The sequence below is a fragment of the Salarias fasciatus genome, unplaced genomic scaffold (assembly GCF_902148845.1).
Source record: "Salarias fasciatus unplaced genomic scaffold, fSalaFa1.1, whole genome shotgun sequence".
Lineage (NCBI taxonomy): Eukaryota > Metazoa > Chordata > Actinopteri > Blenniiformes > Blenniidae > Salarias > Salarias fasciatus.
The window spans coordinates 432-20,325 of NW_021941345.1; the positions used below are offsets into that span (position 1 = coordinate 432).

The 19,894-nt window shown below is 45.0% G+C and overlaps 6 long non-coding RNA genes across 6 annotated transcripts; all 6 read right to left on the reverse strand.

Annotated features, from left to right (window-relative positions):
* Nucleotides 1-2,918: 2,918 nt before the first annotated feature.
* On the reverse strand, nucleotides 2,919-3,868 carry LOC115384865 (uncharacterized). The gene is made up of 3 exons (XR_003930967.1): nucleotides 3,751-3,868; nucleotides 3,230-3,478; nucleotides 2,919-2,992 (listed from the first exon to the last, which is right to left on the reverse strand). It is a non-coding gene; the product is annotated as an uncharacterized LOC115384865 (long non-coding RNA).
* A 4,622-nt stretch (nucleotides 3,869-8,490) lies between these two features.
* On the reverse strand, nucleotides 8,491-10,233 carry LOC115384863 (uncharacterized). Its single transcript, XR_003930965.1, has 6 exons — nucleotides 10,173-10,233; nucleotides 9,856-9,957; nucleotides 9,468-9,635; nucleotides 9,262-9,378; nucleotides 8,772-8,993; nucleotides 8,491-8,557 (listed from the first exon to the last, which is right to left on the reverse strand). It is a non-coding gene; the product is annotated as an uncharacterized LOC115384863 (long non-coding RNA).
* A 5,229-nt stretch (nucleotides 10,234-15,462) lies between these two features.
* On the reverse strand, nucleotides 15,463-16,356 carry LOC115384858 (uncharacterized). Its single transcript, XR_003930961.1, has 3 exons — nucleotides 16,272-16,356; nucleotides 15,780-16,001; nucleotides 15,463-15,564 (listed from the first exon to the last, which is right to left on the reverse strand). It is a non-coding gene; the product is annotated as an uncharacterized LOC115384858 (long non-coding RNA).
* A 5-nt stretch (nucleotides 16,357-16,361) lies between these two features.
* Nucleotides 16,362-17,262, reverse strand: LOC115384859 (uncharacterized). The gene is made up of 4 exons (XR_003930962.1): nucleotides 17,183-17,262; nucleotides 16,866-16,967; nucleotides 16,478-16,645; nucleotides 16,362-16,388 (listed from the first exon to the last, which is right to left on the reverse strand). It is a non-coding gene; the product is annotated as an uncharacterized LOC115384859 (long non-coding RNA).
* A 2-nt stretch (nucleotides 17,263-17,264) lies between these two features.
* LOC115384860 (uncharacterized) lies at nucleotides 17,265-18,017 on the reverse strand. The gene is made up of 3 exons (XR_003930963.1): nucleotides 17,881-18,017; nucleotides 17,675-17,791; nucleotides 17,265-17,404 (listed from the first exon to the last, which is right to left on the reverse strand). It is a non-coding gene; the product is annotated as an uncharacterized LOC115384860 (long non-coding RNA).
* Nucleotides 18,018-18,268: 251 nt separating this feature from the next.
* LOC115384861 (uncharacterized) lies at nucleotides 18,269-19,776 on the reverse strand. Its single transcript, XR_003930964.1, has 5 exons — nucleotides 19,672-19,776; nucleotides 19,284-19,451; nucleotides 19,078-19,194; nucleotides 18,586-18,807; nucleotides 18,269-18,370 (listed from the first exon to the last, which is right to left on the reverse strand). It is a non-coding gene; the product is annotated as an uncharacterized LOC115384861 (long non-coding RNA).
* Between the last annotated feature and the right edge of the window lie 118 nt (nucleotides 19,777-19,894).

Genomic DNA, 19,894 nt, shown 5'->3' on the forward strand with positions numbered 1-19,894 from the left:
GGTTCTACAACATGCCGTCATTCAAGGACCATGATCTGCTTTTGCTGGTGGTTTATTCACCCCCCGAGGGTGAAACAACCACACTGAAAATCTTCATCTCTCATGTTAATGAGACCTGACCCCTAAACTCTAACCACTTTCCTGACCACATCCACAAGCAGTGGCAGACTGATATAGACTGCCAGATAGATGAAGATGAACTTACATCCTTTATGATGATGCTAAGGGATATCCAACAATGTGGTAGCCTATTCTGGAGAAAATGGATAGAGCTTTGTTCTACACAGTGAACAGCTCGAGCAATTTGAACATTATTATGTCAGTCTGGTCATGTGTGGGAATCGTACTGCTTAGGTTTTATGTTTTTTTTTTTTTTTGGGTCTGTTTTTTTCTGTGTTCTGTCTGTGCGATGCTGCTGAATTTTGTTCCTTTGTTGAAAATGCTCAAAAAAAAAAAGTGAAAAAAGTGAAAAAGCGAAAAAAAAAAGTGGTTCTATAATTGGACTAAACTGAAATACTACACTGACTGCCAGAAGCTCAATTTAAAATAAATACAGTCACTATATTATGATGATATCTGATATGTTTGTTCTGGTAATCCCATCAGTTCCCGTCGTACCTGAAGCAGCATTTCCAGTGATCAGTGAGACGGTGTTGTTGTTGCAGGTACTGCTGTTGCAGCAGGATGGTTCACTGTTAAAGTTCCCAGCCATGGCCATCAGTGGCAGCGTGCCCTGGGTCGAAGTGGCACGACAAACATTTTCAGATGTGCAGCCAGTGATGGGGGACCTGCCAGAGCTTGTCGTTGCTGCGAGGTGAGAGACAAAGACTTTCATTGCCTGAATTCTAAGAAGAATGATTGAGCAAATTTAGCTTCCATAAGACACAACCCATTTGTTTGTACACCAAGGTTTGATCAGGCTCTCACCATTTCCCCTGAAGCATGTGTCCTCGTTTCCTCGGCACTGAACGATAACATCACATTCACTTTCACCAGACTGGCAGAAGACACATCGACGATTGTTTAATGGTGGCAGACTCGGTGCTTAAAGAGAAGAACAGAATGCAGGAATTAAAATAACAGTTTAGTTTTTTTTTTTTTTCAGATACAAATCGGTACCTTTCTTACCTGGTTGAATGGCTGAGTTACAGTTTTCTGTGTCACAGCAATTAGCAGATATAACAGTACTAGAGAGACCCAAAGTGTTTGAAAAACTTTGAAGGCCTGCAGATGGACACAGGGAGGAGTTTGCACAACCCTTGAAGACTTCCTCCGTCTGAGTTCCAAGTGACGAAACTATGGACGAAAACAACAGACTGATTGACGGATTTCTTTTAAAAACTGAATTGTCTGACATGGAGGATGTTTCAAGATTAAGGCCAGTCCTATCCCGAGAGCTGGATATAGATGGCAGATGATATTCTTTATGGAGAAAACTCACCGAGGATGGCTGCTGACACACACATTGTTTCAGAGGAACATGATTGTAGAACTTCACTGGAACATGATGAATCCACGCAGGTCATGCACTGAAGTGGAACAACTGCATTGGACAGAGAAGAAGAAAAAAAATTAGCGAGAGACAAAACAGAAATAAGACAACAGACATGGACTTTAGTATAGCATACAGCACAATTGATAGAGAATTGTGTTGAAAATGCTATTTATGTCTGCAAGTAAACTTCACACAGTGGCTCTCTGTTCCAACAACTACTTATGGTTATGAATATGTTGTACGGACATTTTAGTTTGTGTGTGTTACTTGTTGACTTACTAGTTGCTCCAGGAATCATTGTTGTGATCTGATCAAACGTTGTTTGCTGAGGAGAACTTGTGGGAGTGCTTATCGTCGTAGTTGTAGTCAGCAGGACATCATTACACAGATTTCCTTCACAGCATAGGGGTCCTCTGCTGAAATCGCCAACCTCTGGCCTCAGTGGCAGCATCCCCGAGCTCTGAGCAGCACTACACACATTTTCAGATGAGCAGCCGCTAAGTGGAGACGTGCCAGAGTCTGTTGTCACTGGAGATGGAAAATAAAGTCTTTAAAGTACAAATTCAAAGTCACACCTCTCTGATTCAGTTATTGGTAATCTTGAAAATCCCAGCCATCTCTCCTGTCATCAGTTACACCCAAGGACTTTGCCCGAGGCCCCATCCGGCCCACTGAAATCATGTCTGAATGCCTCAGATTGAAACATTCTCTTCACCAAAGTGATTCTCAGCTTGACAGAAATTCTCACATTACTGATGAGGACAGCTGTTCAACACAGGAAACATGGGAAAACATCTCACCATTTCCCTGGATGCATCTGTCCTGATTTCCTCGACACTGGACGATAACATTGCAGTCCGTGGTATCAGGAAGACAGAAGTTACACAGTCGGGCCGTTTGGATCTGGAAGAGTTGGTGCTGAAACAGAAGATCATGTTGAAATAGCTGAAACACAGACTGACGTCCTTCTGCTCTGATCATTGTGTGGCCTGTCTCGCTCTTCTCACCAGCTTGAGTGGCCGAGTTGCAGTTTTCTGTGTCGCAGCAGTTAGCAGATATAACTGTAACTGTAAAACCCAAACTGGTTGAAAGGGTTTGAAGGCCTGTCGATGGACACAGGGAGGAGTTTGCACAGCCCTTGAAGATTCGATCAGTCGAGGATCCATTGGAAGACTCTGCAGAGGGAAAGCACAGATTGAGTGATGGATTTGTTCTGGAATTAAGAGGATGACATCCAAGAAAGCTGAAAGATAACTCTAACTCTAAGCCAATCCAACGTTATACACAGAAGGGGTGACATGGAAGATGATTTAGGGTTAACTCGAGTCATCACCCTTGCGTTCACTATGATGTGAATGAATGATATGGAATATAATTTCCAGGTAAAAAGCTCACCGAGGATGGCTGCTGACACACACATTGTTTCAGAGGAACATGGCAATACGTCTTCAACGGAACATGATGAGTCTATGCAGGTCGTACACTGAAGTGGAACAGCTGCATTGGACAGAGAAGAAGAAAGAAAATTAATGAGAGATAAAACAGTCAGAAATAAGACAACCGACATCGACTTTGAAGGATACGGCACAATTAATAGAAAGTTGTGTTGAAAATACTATTTATGTCTGCAAGTAAACTTCACACAGTGTCTCTCTGTTCCAACAACTACTTGAGAACTGGTTGTTAATATGTTGTACGGACATTTTAGTTTGTGTGTGTTACTTGTTGACTTACTAGTTGCTCCAGGAATTATTGTTGTGATCTGATCAAACATTGTTTGCTGAGGAGAACTTGTGGGAGTGCTTATAGTCGTAGTTGTAGTCAGCAGGACATCATTACACAGATTTCCTTCACAGCATAGGGGTCCTCTGCTGAAATCGCCAACCTCTGGCCTCAGTGGCAGCATCCCCGAGCTCTGAGCAGCACTACACACATTTTCAGATGAGCAGCCGCTAAGTGGAGACGTGCCAGAGTCTGTTGTCACTGGAGATGGAAAATAAAGTCTTTAATGTACAAATTCAAAATCAGACCGATCTGATTCATTTACTTGTAACCTTGAAAATCCCCGCCATACCCCCTGTGATCAGCTACACCCAAGGACTTTGCCCGTGGCCCCATCTGGCCCACTGAAATCATGTCTGAATGCCTCAGATTGAAACATTCTCATCACCAAAGTCTTTCTCAGCTTGACAGAAATTCTCACATTACTGATGAGGACAGCTGTTCAACAGAGCAAACATGTGAAAACATCTCACCATTTCCCTGGATGCATCTGTCCTGGTTTCCTCGACACTGGACGATAACATTGCAGTCCGTGGTATCAGGAAGACAGAAGTTACACAGTCGGCCGTTTGGTTCAGGAAGAGTTGGTGCTGAAACAGAAGATCATGTTGAAATACCTCAACGACAGACTGACGTCATTCTGCTCTGATCACTGTGTGACCTGTGTGAATTCTTTGCTGGCTCTCGGAGGAGGCGGACGCTTTATCTATCGCTCCCTACTTTGCGTCTCTCTTCCTACTGTAACTGCTTGCTGCACTCTTGTCTTGTCTGTTTGAATCACTTGATTTGGTTTTCCAACAAACCAAATATCAACCAGTGAATTGATCAGCTGTTCTCTCTACGCAATTGATACAAGTTTTTCAACAAAGAGCACATGAGCGGGGGATCCTGCCTGTCCGGATGGGACTCGGCATGCTGGGTGTGTGATGAACACCCGAAAGAAGTGGAGGGGTGTCACACTCCTGGCACCCCTGTTAGTCCAAGTCATTGTGGATGTTTAAATTTTTGGATTCATGATGATCGGCCTGCTGCTGATTGGCTCGTGCTGCGGCCTGGGCCTGATCTTCTGGAAGAGTAAGAAGACCGCCACCACAAAAGACGTCTAAGGAATGATGGTCTTTTCCAATCAACGGGCAAAAGCTGACGCTGACTGTATGTGCGAACTCTTTCGAAAGGTGGACAATTGGGGTTATGGACGATTGAGACTCAAGTTGGATGTCACCAGCACCGAGAGGGTCAAACTTCAGCTTCTGTCTGAAAAGTGAAGAACCAAGCAAAGGAAGGTCAAACGGCTCCTTCCACCAAAACAAGATACCTTCTGATTGTGTCTGGTGCCCATGGAAGACTAAAAATCCCCTGAAGATTCAAGGATAAGAGTGATTGCTTTCTCTAGCTTCCCTCTCTCTCACTCCCAGCTGCAACTCAAATCACCTTTGGACTGCTTCATTCAAGGCCTTCCCGGCAACCACCATCCGAGTTGGAGAGCAACGGGGAGGCAGGCCAAACCACACACACGTACATGGACTGATGAACTGAAATGCCACAAACATGCCACACACATTCCCTCCCACACTCTCAACGTCTCCACCACACTTTTGTGCTGAGGACTATTAGTGATGATGTGTTGCGCTGATGTTGTTGCTGCGACTGCTGATCTGTTGGTCTGATAGCCATTTGTCTCATGTGACTTGCTATGTTTCTGCTCAGGTTGGCTTATTTTGGTCTCTCACTTCTAATCACGACTCCCTTTGGAACCGCGATCTGAATTGATGTATCTCTTAGTTACCACCAGGCCTTTCACCCCTTCCTCAATATCTGTCTGAGTTCCTTTAACTCTGGTTCCTTTTTCAAGATGGAGCGTCGCAATTGGCTGCCTGGGCGCGTCTTTTAAACCCAAGCAATTTCGTTGAGACTTGTAAATTCGGTAACATGTTGCAATGAGAATAAAGACTATTCTATTCTATTCTATTCTATTCTATTCTGGATCCTCTTCTCACCAGCTTGAGTGGCCCGAGTTGCAGTTTTCTGTGTCACAGCAGTTAGCAGATATAACTGTAATTGTTGACCCAGACTGGTTGAAAGGGTTTGAAGGCCTGTAGATGGACACAGGGAGGAGTTTGCACAGCCCTTGAAGATTCGATCAGTCGAGGATCATTTGAAGACTCTGCAGAGGGAAATCAGACATTGATTGATGGATTTGTTTGGAATTAAGAAGATGACATCCAAGAAAGCTGAAAGATAACTCCAGCTCTAACCCATTCCGACTTTATACACTGAAGGGGTGACATGGAAGATGATTAGGGTTAACTCGAGTCAAAACCCTTGCGTCCCTTATGGAGTGAATGGATGACATAGAAGAAAATTTCCAGGTAAAAAGCTCACCGAGGATGGCTGCTGACACCACACATTGTTTCAGAGGAACATGGCAATACGTCTTCAACGGAACATGATGAGTCTATGCAGGTCGTACACTGAAGTGGAACAGCTGCATTGGAAGAGAAGAACAACGAAAATGTACTCGAGACAAATATAGCCAGAGAAATGATAAGAGTCATGGAAATTGAAAGCTACAGCACCATGGATATGAGTGTCTATCAGTGAAGTGGACATGCTATTCATTTATTTCAAGGACCACTTGAAAAGTCTGCAAAACCTCATCAAGACAAGTTGATGCTTGTCTATGTTACTTGTTGTCTTACTTGTTGCTGCAGGAATCATCGGAGTAGAAGTTGTGGGGGCGCCAGTAGTCGTAGTTGTAGTCAGCAGGACATCATTACACAGATTCCTTCACAGCATAGGGGTCCTCTGCTGAAATCGCCAACCTCTGGCCTCAGTGGCAGCATCCCCGAGCTCTGAGCAGCACTACACACATTTTCAGATGAGCAGCCGCTAAGTGGAGACGTGCCAGAGTCTGTTGTCACTGGAGATGGAAAATAAAGTCTTTAAAGTACAATTCAAAGTCACACCTCTCTGATTCAGTTATTGGTAATCTTGAAATCCCAGCCATCTCCTGTCATCAGTTACACCCAAGGACTTTGCCCGAGGCCCCATCCGGCCCACTGAAATCATGTCTGAATGCCTCAGATTGAAACATTCTCATCACCAAAGTCTTTCTCAGCTTGATAGAAATTGTCCCATTACTGATGAGGACAGCTGTTCAACAGAGGACACGTGAAAACATCTCACCATTTCCCTGGATGCATCTGTCCTGGTTCCTCGACACTGGACGATAACATTGCAGTCCGTGGTATCAGGAAGACAGAAGTTACACAGCCGGCCGTTTGGATCTGGAAGAGTTGGTGCTGAAACAGAAGATCATGTTGAAATAGCTGAAACACAGACTGACGTCCTTCTGCTCTGATCATTGTGTGGCCTGTCTCGCTCTTCTCACCAGCTTGAGTGGCCGAGTTGCAGTTTTCTGTGTCGCAGCAGTTAGCAGATATAACTGTAGTTGTTGGACCCAAACTGGTTGAAAGGGTTTGAAGGCCTGTAGATGGACACAGGGAGGAGTTTGCACAGCACTTGAAGATTCGATCAGTCTCGGCTCCATTGGAAGACTCTGCAGAGGGAAATCAGACTTGATTGATGGGTTTGTTCTGGAATTAAGAGGAAGACATCCAAGAAAGCTGAAAGATAACTCTAACTCTAACCCATTCCTACGTTGTACACAGAAGGGGTGACATGGAAGATGATTTAGGGTTAACTCGAGTCAAACCCTTGCGTTCATTATGGAGTGAATGGATGACATAGAAGACAATTTCCAGGGAAAAGCTCACCGAGGATGGCTGCTGACACACACATTGTTTCAGAGGAACATGGCAATACGTCTTCAACGGTACATGATGAGTCTATGCAGGTCGTACACTGAAGTGGAACAGCTGCATTGGAAAGAGAAGAACAACGAAAATGTACTCGAGACAAATATAGCCAGAGAAATGATAAGAGTCATGGAAATTGAAAGCTACAGCACCATGGATATGAGTGTCTATCAGTGAAGTGGACATGCTATTCATTTATTTCAAGGACCACTTGAAAAGTCTGCAAAACCTCATCAAGACAAGTTGATGCTTGTCTATGTTACTTGTTGTCTTACTTGTTGCTGCAGGAATCATCGAGTAGAAGTTGTGGGGGCGCCAGTAGTCGTAGTTGTAGTCAGCAGGACATCATTACACCGATTTCCTTCACAGCATAGGGGTCCTCTGCTGAAATCGCCAACCTCTGGCCTCAGTGGCAGCATCCCCGAGCTCTGAGCAGCACTACACACATTTTCAGATGAGCAGCGCTAAGTGGAGACGTGCCAGAGTCTGTTGTCACTGGAGATGGAAAATAAAGTCTTTAAAGTACAAATTCAAAGTCACACCCTGCTGATTCAGTTATTGGTAATCTTGAAAATCCCAGCCATCTCCCGTGTCATCAGTTAGACCCAAGCACTTTGCCCGAGGCCCCATCCGACCCACTGAAATCATGTCTGAATGCCTCAGATTGAAACATTCTCATCACCAAAGTCTTTCTCAGCTTGACAGAAATTCTCACATTACTGATGAGGACAGCTATTCAACAGAGGACACGTGAAAACATCTCACCATTTCCCTGGATGCATCTGTCCTGGTTTCCTCGACACTGGACGATAACATTGCAGTCCGTGGTATCAGGAAGACAGAAGTTACACAGTCGGCCATTTGGATCTGGAAGAGTTGGTGCTGAAACAGAAGATCATGTTGAAATAGCTGAAACACAGACTGACGTCCTTCTGCTCTGATCATTGTGTGGCCTGTCTCGCTCTTCTCACCAGCTTGAGTGGCCGAGTTGCAGTTTTCTGTGTCGCAGCAGTTAGCAGATATAACTGTAGTTGTTGGACCCCAAACTGGTTGAAAGGGTTTGAAGGCCTGTAGATGGACACAGGGAGGAGTTTGCACAGCCCTTGAAGATTCGATCAGTCTCGGCTCCATTGGAAGACTCTGCAGAGGGAAATCAGACTTTGATTGATGGGTTTGTTCTGGAATTAAGAGGAAGACATCCAAGAAAGCTGAAAGATAACTCTAACTCTAACCCATTCCTACGTTGTACACAGAAGGGGTGACATGGAAGATGATTTAGGGTTAACTCGAGTCAAAACCCTTGCGTTCATTATGGAGTGAATGGATGACATAGAAGACAATTTCCAGGGAAAAAGCTCACCGAGGATGGCTGCTGACACACACATTGTTTCAGAGGAACATGGCAATACGTCTTCAACGGTACATGATGAGTCTATGCAGGTCGTACACTGAAGTGGAACAGCTGCATTGGAAAGAGAAGAACAACGAAAATGTACTCGAGACAAATATAGCCAGAGAATGATTAAGAGTCATGGAAATTGAAAGCTACAGCACCATGGATATGAGTGTCTATCAGTGAAGTGGACATGCTATTCATTTATTTCAAGGACCACTTGAAAAGTCTGCAAAACCTCATCAAGACAAGTTGATGCTGTCTATGTTACTTGTTGTCTTACTTGTTGCTGCAGGAATCATCGGAGTAGAAGTTGTGGGGGCGCCAGTAGTCGTAGTTGTAGTCAGCAGGACATCATTACACAGATTTCCTTCACAGCATAGGGGTCCTCTGCTGAAATCGCCAACCTCTGGCCTCAGTGGCAGCATCCCCGAGCTCTGAGCAGCACTACACACATTTTCAGATGAGCAGCCGCTAAGTGGAGACGTGCCAGAGTCTGTTGTCACTGGAGATGGAAAATAAAGTCTTTAAAGTACAAATTCAAAGTCACACCCTGCTGATTCAGTTATTGGTAATCTTGAAATCCCAGCCATCTCCCGTGTCATCAGTTAGACCCAAGCACTTTGCCCGAGGCCCCATCCGACCCACTGAAATCATGTCTGAATGCCTCAGATTGAAACATTCTCATCACCAAAGTCTTTCTCAGCTTGACAGAATTCTCACATTACTGATGAGGACAGCTATTCAACAGAGGACACGTGAAAACATCTCACCATTTCCCTGGATGCATCTGTCCTGGTTTCCTCGACACTGGACGATAACATTGCAGTCCGTGGTATCAGGAAGACAGAAGTTACACAGTCGGCCGTTTGGATCTGGAAGAGTTGGTGCTGAAACAGAAGATCATGTTGAAATAGCTGAAACACAGACTGACGTCCTTCTGCTCTGATCATGGAGTGGCCTGTCTCGCTCTTCTCACCAGCTTGAGTGGCCGAGTTGCAGTTTTCTGTGTCGCAGCAGTTAGCAGATATAACTGTAGTTGTTGGACCCAAACTGGTTGAAAGGGTTTGAAGGCCTGTAGATGGACACAGGGAGGAGTTTGCACAGCCCTTGAAGATTCGATCAGTCTCGGCTCCATTGGAAGACTCTGCAGAGGGAAATCAGACTTTGATTGATGGGTTTGTTCTGGAATTAAGAGGATGACATCCAAGAAAGCTGAAAGATAACTCTAACTCTAACCCATTCCTACGTTGTACACAGAAGGGGTGACATGGAAGATGATTTAGGGTTAACTCGAGTCAAAACCCTTGCGTCCCTTATGGAGTGAATGGATGACATAGAAGAAAATTTCCAGGTAAAAAGCTCACCGAGGATGGCTGCTGACACACACATTGTTTCAGAGGAACATGGCAATACGTCTTCAACGGAACATGATGAGTCTATGCAGGTCGTACACTGAAGTGGAACAGCTGCATTGGAAAGAGAAGAACAACGAAAATGTACTCGAGACAAATATAGCCAGAGAAATGATAAGAGTCATGGAAATTGAAAGCTACAGCACCATGGATATGAGTGTCTATCAGTGAAGTGGACATGCTATTCATTTATTTCAAGGACCACTTGAAAAGTCTGCAAAACCTCATCAAGACAAGTTGATGCTTGTCTATGTTACTTGTTGTCTTACTTGTTGCTGCAGGAATCATCGGAGTAGAAGTTGTGGGGGCGCCAGTAGTCGTAGTTGTAGTCCAGCAGGACATCATTACACAGATTTCCTTCACAGCATAGGGGTCCTCTGCTGAAATCGCCAACCTCTGGCCTCAGTGGCAGCATCCCCGAGCTCTGAGCAGCACTACACACATTTTCAGATGAGCAGCCGCTAAGTGGAGACGTGCCAGAGTCTGTTGTCACTGGAGATGGAAAATAAAGTCTTTAAAGTACAAATTCAAAGTCACACCCTGCTGATTCAGTTATTGGTAATCTTGAAAATCCCAGCCATCTCCCGTGTCATCAGTTAGACCCAAGCACTTTGCCCGAGGCCCCATCCGACCCACTGAATCATGTCTGAATGCCTCAGATTGAAACATTCTCATCACCAAAGTCTTTCTCAGCTTGACAGAATTCTCACATTACTGATGAGGACAGCTATTCAACAGAGGACACGTGAAAACATCTCACCATTTCCCTGGATGCATCTGTCCTGGTTTCCTCGACACTGGACGATAACATTGCAGTCCGTGGTATCAGGAAGACAGAAGTTACACAGTCGGCCGTTTGGATCTGGAAGAGTTGGTGCTGAAACAGAAGATCATGTTGAAATAGCTGAAACACAGACTGACGTCCTTCTGCTCTGATCATTGTGTGGCCTGTCTCGCTCTTCTCACCAGCTTGAGTGGCCGAGTTGCAGTTTTCTGTGTCGCAGCAGTTAGCAGATATAACTGTAGTTGTTGGACCCAAACTGGTTGAAAGGGTTTGAAGGCCTGTAGATGGACACAGGGAGGAGTTTGCACAGCCCTTGAAGATTCGATCAGTCTCGGCTCCATTGGAAGACTCTGCAGAGGGAAATCAGACTTTGATTGATGGGTTTGTTCTGGAATTAAGAGGATGACATCCAAGAAAGCTGAAAGATAACTCTAACTCTAACCCATTCCTACGTTGTACACAGAAGGGGTGACATGGAAGATGATTTAGGGTTACTCGAGTCAAAACCCTTGCGTCCCTTATGGAGTGAATGGATGACATAGAAGAAAATTTCCAGGTAAAAAGCTCACCGAGGATGGCTGCTGACACACACATTGTTTCAGAGGAACATGGCAATACGTCTTCAACGGAACATGATGAGTCTATGCAGGTCGTACACTGAAGTGGAACAGCTGCATTGGAAAGAGAAGAACAACGAAAATGTACTCGAGACAAATATAGCCAGAGAAATGATAAGAGTCATGGAAATTGAAAGCTACAGCACCATGGATATGAGTGTCTATCAGTGAAGTGGACATGCTATTCATTTATTTCAAGGACCACTTGAAAAGTCTGCAAAACCTCATCAAGACAAGTTGATGCTTGTCTATGTTACTTGTTGTCTTACTTGTTGCTGCAGGAATCATCGGAGTAGAAGTTGTGGGGGCGCCAGTAGTCGTAGTTGTAGTCAGCAGGACATCATTACACAGATTTCCTTCACAGCATAGGGGTCCTCTGCTGAAATCGCCAACCTCTGGCCTCAGTGGCAGCATCCCCGAGCTCTGAGCAGCACTACACACATTTTCAGATGAGCAGCCGCTAAGTGGAGACGTGCCAGAGTCTGTTGTCACTGGAGATGGAAAATAAAGTCTTTAAAGTACAAATTCAAAGTCACACCCTGCTGATTCAGTTATTGGTAATCTTGAAAATCCCAGCCATCTCCCGTGTCATCAGTTAGACCCAAGCACTTTGCCCGAGGCCCCATCCGGCCCACTGAAATCATGTCTGAATGCCTCAGATTGAAACATTCTCATCACCAAAGTCTTTCTCAGCTTGACAGAAATTCTCACATTACTGATGAGGACAGCTATTCAACAGAGGACACGTGAAAACATCTCACCATTTCCCTGGATGCATCTGTCCTGGTTTCCTCGACACTGGACGATAACATTGCAGTCCGTGGTATCAGGAAGACAGAAGTTACACAGTCGGCCGTTTGGATCTGGAAGAGTTGGTGCTGAAACAGAAGATCATGTTGAAATAGCTGAAACACAGACTGACGTCCTTCTGCTCTGATCATTGTGTGGCCTGTCTCGCTCTTCTCACCAGCTTGAGTGGCCGAGTTGCAGTTTTCTGTGTCGCAGCAGTTAGCAGATATAACTGTAGTTGTTGGACCCAAACTGGTTGAAAGGGTTTGAAGGCCTGTAGATGGACACAGGGAGGAGTTTGCACAGCCCTTGAAGATTCGATCAGTCTCGGCTCCATTGGAAGACTCTGCAGAGGGAAATCAGACTTTGATTGATGGGTTTGTTCTGGAATTAAGAGGATGACATCCAAGAAAGCTGAAAGATAACTCTAACTCTAACCCATTCCTACGTTGTACACAGAAGGGGTGACATGGAAGATGATTTAGGGTTAACTCGAGTCAAAACCCTTGCGTCCCTTATGGAGTGAATGGATGACATAGAAGAAAATTTCCAGGTAAAAAGCTCACCGAGGATGGCTGCTGACACACACATTGTTTCAGAGGAACATGGCAATACGTCTTCAACGGAACATGATGAGTCTATGCAGGTCGTACACTGAAGTGGAACAGCTGCATTGGAAAGAGAAGAACAACGAAAATGTACTCGAGACAAATATAGCCAGAGAAATGATAAGAGTCATGGAAATTGAAAGCTACAGCACCATGGATATGAGTGTCTATCAGTGAAGTGGACATGCTATTCATTTATTTCAAGGACCACTTGAAAAGTCTGCAAAACCTCATCAAGACAAGTTGATGCTTGTCTATGTTACTTGTTGTCTTACTTGTTGCTGCAGGAATCATCGGAGTAGAAGTTGTGGGGGCGCCAGTAGTCGTAGTTGTAGTCAGCAGGACATCATTACACAGATTTCCTTCACAGCATAGGGGTCCTCTGCTGAAATCGCCAACCTCTGGCCTCAGTGGCAGCATCCCCGAGCTCTGAGCAGCACTACACACATTTTCAGATGAGCAGCCGCTAAGTGGAGACGTGCCAGAGTCTGTTGTCACTGGAGATGGAAAATAAAGTCTTTAAAGTACAAATTCAAAGTCACACCCTGCTGATTCAGTTATTGGTAATCTTGAAATCCCAGCCATCTCCCGTGTCATCAGTTAGACCCAAGCACTTTGCCCGAGGCCCCATCCGGCCCACTGAAATCATGTCTGAATGCCTCAGATTGAAACATTCTCATCACCAAAGTCTTTCTCAGCTTGACAGAAATTCTCACATTACTGATGAGGACAGCTATTCAACAGAGGACACGTGAAAACATCTCACCATTTCCCTGGATGCATCTGTCCTGGTTTCCTCGACACTGGACGATAACATTGCAGTCCGTGGTATCAGGAAGACAGAAGTTACACAGTCGGCCGTTTGGATCTGGAAGAGTTGGTGCTGAAACAGAAGATCATGTTGAAATAGCTGAAACACAGACTGACGTCCTTCTGCTCTGATCATTGTGTGGCCTGTCTCGCTCTTCTCACCAGCTTGAGTGGCCGAGTTGCAGTTTTCTGTGTCGCAGCAGTTAGCAGATATAACTGTAGTTGTTGGACCCAAACTGGTTGAAAGGGTTTGAAGGCCTGTAGATGGACACAGGGAGGAGTTTGCACAGCCCTTGAAGATTCGATCAGTCTCGGCTCCATTGGAAGACTCTGCAGAGGGAAATCAGACTTTGATTGATGGGTTTGTTCTGGAATTAAGAGGATGACATCCAAGAAAGCTGAAAGATAACTCTAACTCTAACCCATTCCTACGTTGTACACAGAAGGGGTGACATGGAAGATGATTTAGGGTTAACTCGAGTCAAAACCCTTGCGTCCCTTATGGAGTGAATGGATGACATAGAAGAAAATTTCCAGGTAAAAAGCTCACCGAGGATGGCTGCTGACACACACATTGTTTCAGAGGAACATGGCAATACGTCTTCAACGGAACATGATGAGTCTATGCAGGTCGTACACTGAAGTGGAACAGCTGCATTGGAAAGAGAAGAACAACGAAAATGTACTCGAGACAAATATAGCCAGAGAAATGATAAGAGTCATGGAAATTGAAAGCTACAGCACCATGGATATGAGTGTCTATCAGTGAAGTGGACATGCTATTCATTATTTCAAGGACCACTTGAAAAGTCTGCAAAACCTCATCAAGACAAGTTGATGCTTGTCTATGTTACTTGTTGTCTTACTTGTTGCTGCAGGAATCATCGGAGTAGAAGTTGTGGGGGCGCCAGTAGTCGTAGTTGTAGTCAGCAGGACATCATTACACAGATTTCCTTCACAGCATAGGGGTCCTCTGCTGAAATCGCCAACCTCTGGCCTCAGTGGCAGCATCCCCGAGCTCTGAGCAGCACTACACACATTTTCAGATGAGCAGCCGCTAAGTGGAGACGTGCCAGAGTCTGTTGTCACTGGAGATGGAAAATAAAGTCTTTAAAGTACAAATTCAAAGTCACACCCTACTGATTCAGTTATTGGTAATCTTGAAAATCCCAGCCATCTCCCGTGTCATCAGTTAGACCCAAGGACTTTGCCCGAGGCCCCATCCGGCCCACTGAAATCATGTCTGAATGCCTCAGATTGAAACATTCTCATCACCAAAGTCTTTCTCAGCTTGACAGAAATTCTCACATTACTGATGAGGACAGCTATTCAACAGAGGGACACGTGAAAACATCTCACCATTTCCCTGGATGCATCTGTCCTGGTTTCCTCGACACTGGACGATAACATTGCAGTCCGTGGTATCAGGAAGACAGAAGTTACACAGTCGGCCGTTTGGATCTGGAAGAGTTGGTGCTGAAACAGAAGATCATGTTGAAATAGCTGAAACACAGACTGACGTCCTTCTGCTCTGATCATTGTGTGGCCTGTCTCGCTCTTCTCACCAGCTTGAGTGGCCGAGTTGCAGTTTTCTGTGTCGCAGCAGTTAGCAGATATAACTGTAGTTGTTGGACCCAAACTGGTTGAAAGGGTTTGAAGGCCTGTAGATGGACACAGGGAGGAGTTTGCACAGCCCTTGAAGATTCGATCAGTCCCGGCTCCATTGGAAGACTCTGCAGAGGGAAATCAGACTTTGATTGATGGGTTTGTTCTGGAATTAAGAGGATGACATCCAAGAAAGCTGAAAGATAACTCTAACTCTAACCCATTCCTACGTTGTACACAGAAGGGTGACATGGAAGATGATTTAGGGTTAACTCGAGTCAAAACCCTTGCGTCCCTTATGGAGTGAATGGATGACATAGAAGAAATTTCCAGGTAAAAAGCTCACCGAGGATGGCTGCTGACACACACATTGTTTCAGAGGAACATGGCAATACGTCTTCAACGGAACATGATGAGTCTATGCAGGTCGTACACTGAAGTGGAACAGCTGCATTGGAAAGAGAAGAACAACGAAAATGTACTCGAGACAAATATAGCCAGAGAAATGATAAGAGTCATGGAAATTGAAAGCTACAGCACCATGGATATGAGTGTCTATCAGTGAAGTGGACATGCTATTCATTTATTTCAAGGACCACTTGAAAAGTCTGCAAAACCTCATCAAGACAAGTTGATGCTTGTCTATGTTACTTGTTGTCTTACTTGTTGCTGCAGGAATCATCGGAGTAGAAGTTGTGGGGGCGCCAGTAGTCGTAGTTGTAGTCAGCAGGACATCATTACACAGATTTCCTTCACAGCATAGGGGTCCTCTGCTGAAATCGCCAACCTCTGGCCTCAGTGGCAGCATCCCCGAGCTCTGAGCAGCACTACACACATTTTCAGATGAGCAGCCGCTAAGTGGAGACGTGCCAGAGTCTGTTGTCACTGGAGATGGAAAATAAAGTCTTTAAAGTACAAATTCAAAGTCACACCCTGCTGATTCAGTTATTGGTAATCTTGAAAATCCCAGCCATCTCCCGTGTCATCAGTTAGACCCAAGCACTTTGCCCGAGGCCCCATCCGGCCCACTGAAATCATGTCTGAATGCCTCAGATTGAAACATTCTCATCACCAAAGTCTTTCTCAGCTTGACAGAAATTCTCACATTACTGATGAGGACAGCTATTCAACAGAGGACACGTGAAAACATCTCACCATTTCCCTGGATGCATCTGTCCTGGTTTCCTCGACACTGGACGATAACATTGCAGTCCGTGGTATCAGGAAGACAGAAGTTACACAGTTGGCCGTTTGGATCTGGAAGAGTTGGTGCTGAAACAGAAGATCATGTTGAAATAGCTGAAACACAGACTGACGTCCTTCTGCTCTGATCATTGTGTGGCCTGTCTCGCTCTTCTCACCAGCTTGAGTGGCCGAGTTGCAGTTTTCTGTGTCGCAGCAGTTAGCAGATATAACTGTAGTTGTTGGACCCAAACTGGTTGAAAGGGTTTGAAGGCCTGTAGATGGACACAGGGAGGAGTTTGCACAGCCCTTGAAGATTCGATCAGTCTCGGCTCCATTGGAAGACTCTGCAGAGGGAAATCAGACTTTGATTGATGGGTTTGTTCTGGAATTAAGAGGAAGACATCCAAGAAAGCTGAAAGATAACTCTCGCTGTAACCCATTCCTACGTTGTACACAGAAGGGGTGACATGGAAGATGATTTAGGGTTAACTCGAGTCAAAACCCTTGCGTTCATTATGGAGTGAATGGATGACATAGAAGAAAATTTCCAGGAAAAAAGCTCACCGAGGATGGCTGCTGACACACACATTGTTTCAGAGGAACATGGCAATACGTCTTCAACGGAACATGATGAGTCTATGCAGGTCGTACACTGAAGTGGAACAGCTGCATTGGAAAGAGAAGAACAACGAAAATGTACTCGAGACAAATATAGCCAGAGAAATGATAAGAGTCATGGAAATTGAAAGCTACAGCACCATGGATATGAGTGTCTATCAGTGAAGTGGACATGCTATTCATTTATTTCAAGGACCACTTGAAAAGTCTGCAAAACCTCATCAAGACAAGTTGATGCTTGTCTATGTTACTTGTTGTCTTACTTGTTGCTGCAGGAATCATCGGAGTAGAAGTTGTGGGGGCGCCAGTAGTCGTAGTTGTAGTCAGCAGGACATCATTACACAGGTTTCCTTCACAGCATAGGGGTCCTCTGCTGAAATCGCCAACCTCTGGCCTCAGTGGCAGCATCCCCGAGCTCTGAGCAGCACTACACACATTTTCAGATGAGCAGCCGCTAAGTGGAGACGTGCCAGAGTCTGTTGTCACTGGAGATGGAAAATAAAGTCTTTAAAGTACAAATTCAAAGTCACACCCTACTGATTCAGTTATTGGTAATCTTGAAAATCCCAGCCATCTCCCGTGTCATCAGTTAGACCCAAGGACTTTGCCCGAGGCCCCATCCGGCCCACTGAAATCATGTCTGAATGCCTCAGATTGAAACATTCTCATCACCAAAGTCTTTCTCAGCTTGACAGAAATTCTCACATTACTGATGAGGACAGCTATTCAACAGAGGACACGTGAAAACATCTCACCATTTCCCTGGATGCATCTGTCCTGGTTTCCTCGACACTGGACGATAACATTGCAGTCCGTGGTATCAGGAAGACAGAAGTTACACAGTCGGCCGTTTGGATCTGGAAGAGTTGGTGCTGAAACAGAAGATCATGTTGAAATAGCTGAAACACAGACTGACGTCCTTCTGCTCTGATCATTGTGTGGCCTGTCTCGCTCTTCTCACCAGCTTGAGTGGCCGAGTTGCAGTTTTCTGTGTCGCAGCAGTTAGCAGATATAACTGTAGTTGTTGGACCCAAACTGGTTGAAAGGGTTTGAAGGCCTGTAGATGGACACAGGGAGGAGTTTGCACAGCCCTTGAAGATTCGATCAGTCCCGGCTCCATTGGAAGACTCTGCAGAGGGAAATCAGACTTTGATTGATGGGTTTGTTCTGGAATTAAGAGGATGACATCCAAGAAAGCTGAAAGATAACTCTAACTCTAACCCATTCCTACGTTGTACACAGAAGGGGTGACATGGAAGATGATATAGGGTTAACTCGAGTCAAAACCCTTGCGTCCCTTATGGAGTGAATGGATGACATAGAAAAAAATTTCCAGGTAAAAAGCTCACCGAGGATGGCTGCTGACACACACATTGTTTCAGAGGAACATGGCAATACGTCTTCAACGGAACATGATGAGTCTATGCAGGTCGTACACTGAAGTGGAACAGCTGCATTGGAAAGAGAAGAACAACGAAAATGTACTCGAGACAAATATAGCCAGAGAAATGATAAGAGTCATGGAAATTGAAAGCTACAGCACCATGGATATGAGTGTCTATCAGTGAAGTGGACATGCTATTCATTTATTTCAAGGACCACTTGAAAAGTCTGCAAAACCTCATCAAGACAAGTTGATGCTTGTCTATGTTACTTGTTGTCTTACTTGTTGCTGCAGGAATCATCGGAGTAGAAGTTGTGGGGGCGCCAGTAGTCGTAGTTGTAGTCAGCAGGACATCATTACACAGATTTCCTTCACAGCATAGGGGTCCTCTGCTGAAATCGCCAACCTCTGGCCTCAGTGGCAGCATCCCCGAGCTCTGAGCAGCACTACACACATTTTCAGATGAGCAGCCGCTAAGTGGAGACGTGCCAGAGTCTGTTGTCACTGGAGATGGAAAATAAAGTCTTTAAAGTACAAATTCAAAGTCACACCCTACTGATTCAGTTATTGGTAATCTTGAAAATCCCAGCCATCTCCCGTGTCATCAGTTAGACCCAAGGACTTTGCCCGAGGCCCCATCCGGCCCACTGAAATCATGTCTGAATGCCTCAGATTGAAACATTCTCATCACCAAAGTCTTTCTCAGCTTGACAGAAATTCTCACATTACTGATGAGGACAGCTATTCAACAGAGGACACGTGAAAACATCTCACCATTTCCCTGGATGCATCTGTCCTGGTTTCCTCGACACTGGACGATAACATTGCAGTCCGTGGTATCAGGAAGACAGAAGTTACACAGTCGGCCGTTTGGATCTGGAAGAGTTGGTGCTGAAACAGAAGATCATGTTGAAATAGCTGAAACACAGACTGACGTCCTTCTGCTCTGATCATTGTGTGGCCTGTCTCGCTCTTCTCACCAGCTTGAGTGGCCGAGTTGCAGTTTTCTGTGTCGCAGCAGTTAGCAGATATAACTGTAGTTGTTGGACCCAAACTGGTTGAAAGGGTTTGAAGGCCTGTAGATGGACACAGGGAGGAGTTTGCACAGCCCTTGAAGATTCGATCAGTCTCGGCTCCATTGGAAGACTCTGCAGAGGGAAATCAGACTTTGATTGATGGGTTTGTTCTGGAATTAAGAGGAAGACATCCAAGAAAGCTGAAAGATAACTCTAACTCTAACCCATTCCTACGTTGTACACAGAAGGGGTGACATGGAAGATGATTTAGGGTTAACTCGAGTCAAAACCCTTGAGTTCATTATGGAGTGAATGGATGACATAGAAGAAAATTTCCGGGAAAAAAGCTCACCGAGGATGGCTGCTGACACACACATTGTTTCAGAGGAACATGGCAATACGTCTTCAACGGAACATGATGAGTCTATGCAGGTCGTACACTGAAGTGGAACAGCTGCATTGGAAAGAGAAGAACAACGAAAATGTACTCGAGACAAATATAGCCAGAGAAATGATAAGAGTCATGGAAATTGAAAGCTACAGCACCATGGATATGAGTGTCTATCAGTGAAGTG